Genomic DNA, 4,975 nt, shown 5'->3' with positions numbered 1-4,975 from the left:
ATCAGCATCATTTCTTTTCCTTACAAATGTCTGCAATTGGCGAGCTCTGGTGGCCTAGTGGCAAGAAACTGCACTGCAATCCCAGAGGTACACGGTTCAAATCCACCAGATGCTCTGCTGAAGAGGGAGGAACAATCGCCTCCTGTACCAGTCAGATCCAATTTGACAGTACACACATAAAATAAATAAAAATTTAAAAAAACAAAACAAAACAAAAAACAAATGTCTGCGATTTGGAGCAAGTAGGATGTGATCATATTTCTCACTACATACAGGCCCTAAAGAAATTTAGAGTCCTATATACATTTTAAAACACACTTTAAAAAATTGATGTAGAATAGAGTAGGTTCAAATCTGTTGTTCAGAGTCACTATGAGTTATAGTCAATGTGATGACACCAAACAGCAACAACACAGGAAGTTTTAAAATAGAAATTTATATAGGTATCATCTGTTGCCTATGATTAGATGTTTTATTTATTTTCATAAAGTTATACATGTGACTGATCATATAATAAAATTATAAAGGAAAATAGTTGTTAGGAAAACTTTTTACATTTTGCTCTACATTCATTATTCTTTCATTCTGATGAGGATAAACTGTTTAGTAACTTCCTGAGCTGGATATGTAGGAGCCTCTTTATCTGTGGAGATTGTTATTCTTCTTTGATTCTTGACAATTAGGCTTAGTATCAAACATGGTAACTCTTGGTTGTTGTGATGCTAAACTCTGACAATGGTATGTCAAATGCGCTAATGGTTACTCATGCTGGACCAGTGTTTCATGGAGTTCCCCGATTAAAACAAGCTTGGAAGCAGGAGTGGCCTCCACTTCAAAAATAGCTTGCTTCTGGAAACTCTATGAACTTGGAGAAACGAAGAAAGTTATAAAAGTGTTTAGGTCTTCCATTCATAGGGTTGCTATGAGTCTTCTACAATTTGAGGGCACTTAACAACAACAACAACGAGAGAGCTCTGTTGGCGTAGTGGATAGAAAGTTATGCTACCAAGCCAAAAGTGGGTGATTTTAATCTGTAGCCCTCAGGTCTGTTTTTAATTGTTTTTGCTCAAACATTCTTCTAAGTGGTATCGCCCATTTGGTCTGTCCATTTGCTGTACAGATGTAACATGTGGTTGCTGTGATGCTGAACACTGTGACACTGATATGTCAAATTTGATAATGGTTACGTATGGTGGACAGTGTTTGGTGGAGCTCTCCAATTAAAACAAGCTTGGAAGCAGGAGTGACATCCACTTCCAAAATAGCTTGCCTTCCGAAACACTATGAACTCTGAGAAACAATCAAAGTTATACAATTGTTCAAGTCTTTCATTCATAGGGTCACTATGAGTCATCTACGACTCAACAGCACTTAACAACAACATGCAATGCAGAGATCTGTGGTGGCCTAATGGTAAGAAGCTGCACTGCAATCTCAAAGGCATGAGGTTCAAATCTACTAACTTCTCTGTGAGATAAATGGGCAATTGTCTCCCATGGGATTTATTGTCTCTGAAAACTCACTGCAGGGTCAGCTATGTGTTGCTTAAGACTCATGGACACATAATAACAACAAGCAGTCCTTCTTACCAAAAAAACCAAATAAACAAATACATTAGGAATGGTACCAAGTTTATGAATTTACATGTAATAATTTCCAAATCTGTTACTGTCAGACAAAGCAAAATAATAAACTGTAACAATCAAAAAGACTCTAAAAAAGCAAAAGAGGTGGGGGAAAAAAATACAACTCAACCAAAAATATCTGTAAAAGAAATTCAAGTAAAATTCAAACAAATACAAACAAAAAAACATTTTCTTATTTAACAAGCTCTTATGTGTCAGCAATTGACTTAGACTATTTTCATTTAAATATTCAGAATGGCCTCTTGAAATAAAAATTATTATCCTCAAAAAACTAGAATTAAAAAAAAAAACCTCAAAAAAACAAAAACCTGTATTACCCTCAGTTTTCAAATGGAGACTACATAGGTTAATTCGATGTTAGTTGAGGGTGTTATTCTATATAATGGCATTTTTTATTTGATGTTATAAAATAGGTTCAAAGTATTTCCTTTTTTAAAAGAATACTCTGTTGTGTTTTCAGTGAAGGTATACACAGCAGTCTCAACTCACAACTCATTGCTCTTTAGTCAGAACTAACTCACGGCTGACCCTCTTTTCAAAGGCTATGAACTGGAGATTAACCATCTTTTTCTAGTGGACTCAAACTGCCTACTTCTGGGCTGTCACTGCCACTCCTTAACCACTGGCCACCAAACATCAGGTTAAATATTTTCTAATGAAGGAAAACCCAAGACCTGTCAAGATCTGCCCACTTTAAGATTATGTAATTCATTCTACCTCAATACAATCAATCATCTTAGCATATCAACATTTCTCAATTTACTACCAAGTTTTGCCTAATCTTCTTTCCTCCTCTCTAATCTAGCATTGTAACAATGCTACATAAAAATAAAACAAAGAGGAAGTCCCCATTGCTGCTGTCCATTCTGACTCCTAATCAGAAGGATTGGGGGCGGGACTACGACAAAGACTAGGACACTGCCTCAGAGGGTTGCTGGAGCTGTAAGATTTACCAAAGCAGATGCCCACATCCTTCTCCAAAAGATAGCTAGTTGTCAGCAGCCAAGCAATTAACTATCATACCAACAGGACTCTTGCTTTTAGGAAAACTACCTTCCTAAGTGTCCCTAGCACCAGGTCCACCACTGCTGTCACCGTGGCCCATTACAAAGTTGTCAACTCAAAGCGCGAATAGTTCCAGAGGTACTTTGAGAAGTCCAGGATGCTGAACACACTGAAAAAGGTGCTGGTAGCCTTATACGAAGAACCAGAGAAACCTAATAGTCTTCGGAATTTTTAAAGCATTATGTAGGAGCTGAAACTCCAGAAAATCCAGAAAGAAACTACTTCACCTAGAATTGGCAGAAATGAAAGTGAAGTATAAAGCTATCATAGAAGAAAATAAAAAAATGAAAACAAAGCTTGCTAAGTACGAACCATCTTAGGAACAGAAGCATGCTATAAAGGATTCTTTTCACTTGAAAAGGCACTGAAAAATGGTTTTGCATGGCTTGAATTGTTTACATAGTATATAATCTTTTCTGAACAGATAGTATAAAACTTTTAAAACAGAATAAAACTTTTAAAATGTTAAATTCACATATCACACATTAGTGATTCTTAGAATCACTAATAATACCTCCATATAACATTGTTTGGGAGAATCAACAAACAGTCAGTCCTGAAAAAAAACCACAAAACACAAACCACCAAAAACTTCCTCAGTACAGAGTCATCTAAATTGTTTCATTACTTTAAAAAAACCCTCAAAATTCCATTTGCCAGTCTGATTATGAATGATGGTCTTGGTTGTATTTTAACCAGGGATGTATATAGTTCAGCCCATTCGGACAGGTACATTCTTTAAAACGAAGGTGACACTGTTGTTGATATTCCCTGTAGGCAGCTGGAGTGAGCTATCTGATAGATGCTCTTATACAGGTCCCCACAAATCCTCTGCTCTTGTTTATATAGCGAGGAATGCATAACTTCTTTGCCATTGAGACCACTTTGCCTTAGGTAACTGTGTGAGCCAGTCTAAACTCTGACGTCACATTTCCCTTCTATGCAATCTATGCTATCTGACCGTGTTGCTTTGCTTGCTGTGTATTTCAGTGGGTCCAAGCTGCACGCTGACTTTGCTATATTATTTTTAATTTGCTATTAACAAGTTATCCTGATTGTAACTTAAAACACGATCACATTGTTTCTTACCCACATGAAAATCATATAATACAGAACAGAGGCAAATAGAAAATTCTGGGTTCATGTCTTATTTAAGCTGGAATCAGAACAAGAACAAGCCAAACATATATCATGGTAGATCATAGTTTGTTGGCATGATTTATATAGTGCATTTTCTTAAAAATATTTTTCTAGCCTTGAATTCATTTTCTCTTTACTATGCCTGTGAAGCAGGAAGGAGTGTTGATATTTTAGGCCAGAGACTGGTGTTAATACAAATCATTTACTGACTAGAAGCTTGGGTATGTCAGTTAAGTACTCTGAAGGTCGTGGATCTTATCTGTTGAATGACCTGTGCTGCCTACCTCACAGGGTGGTTCTGAGGGTCAAATGAGAATGTATGTGAAAGACGTGTAAATGTAACAGTATTATGTACTTGAAAAACAAATGACTATCTTCCTAAAATGCAAATTTGACCAGTAACTCATGAAGTATGTTAAAAATTCCTAAATGACCAAAGGATACTCTCACAATCTGGCCTTTGCCAATTTTTTAAGTATCACTATGTCTTCTGTTTCTTTTTAACCACCTACTTTTAACTAAAACCATGTAGTGTTTCCTTGCTCTGTTTGCACACAGAAGTTTTCACATGAGCACAATTAAGTATTCTAGGATTCCAGTTCTTCTCAATGTTAGCCATAATTTGTTATAATCCATAGCACCTAACAACAGCACAACAACTATAGCGAGCTACAGAGCTTTGTAATAAGGAATTGCACTGCCAATGCAAGGTACAGAGTTCAACTCTACTACTGTTCTCGGCAGGAGAAAGATGATTATTCCGACTCACACTAAATTCCTCCCTAAAATCAAACTTCCTTTGCCTACAGGTCATTATCTCACCATTCCCCATTCCTCTTCCCTCTACTCATTCACATCTTACCTTAGTTTATTGCCTTCCCTACAATACACTCTAGCCTTCACCTACTTCTTGAGATTTCAAAACAGCACAGTTTCCTGTGCTTCTAGCACGTAGTGGATATTGTTACATATCTGTCCTCCTAACAGACTGTAAGCTCCATGAGGGCAGGGAATAGATCTTTTTTCACTGTTGTGCCTAGAACAGTGCCTGGCTTATGATAGGTATTTAGAAACCTACTGAACATCTCTCTCTCTTCAAAAATTATTATAAAATATGTAATAAT

The 4,975-nt window shown here is 36.6% G+C and overlaps 1 protein-coding gene and 1 pseudogene across 4 annotated transcripts in view; one reads left to right on the top strand and one right to left on the bottom strand.

The window, feature by feature from the left end:
• The window catches only part of LOC102850486, a 7,405-nt pseudogene extending 4,326 nt beyond the window's left edge, over positions 1 to 3,079 (top strand).
• The window catches only part of OSBPL9 (oxysterol binding protein-like 9), a 256,973-nt gene that overhangs the window by 27,133 nt on the left and 224,865 nt on the right, over positions 1 to 4,975 (bottom strand). The window lies entirely within an intron of this gene.

The sequence above is a fragment of the Elephantulus edwardii genome, unplaced genomic scaffold, assembly GCF_000299155.1.
Source record: "Elephantulus edwardii isolate Elephantulus edwardi_28Jun2011 unplaced genomic scaffold, EleEdw1.0 scaffold00005, whole genome shotgun sequence".
NCBI classification, from domain to species: Eukaryota; Metazoa; Chordata; class Mammalia; order Macroscelidea; family Macroscelididae; genus Elephantulus; species Elephantulus edwardii.
Note: the sequence above shows the minus strand (reverse complement) of the source record. Positions and strands in the feature narration are given on the sequence as shown.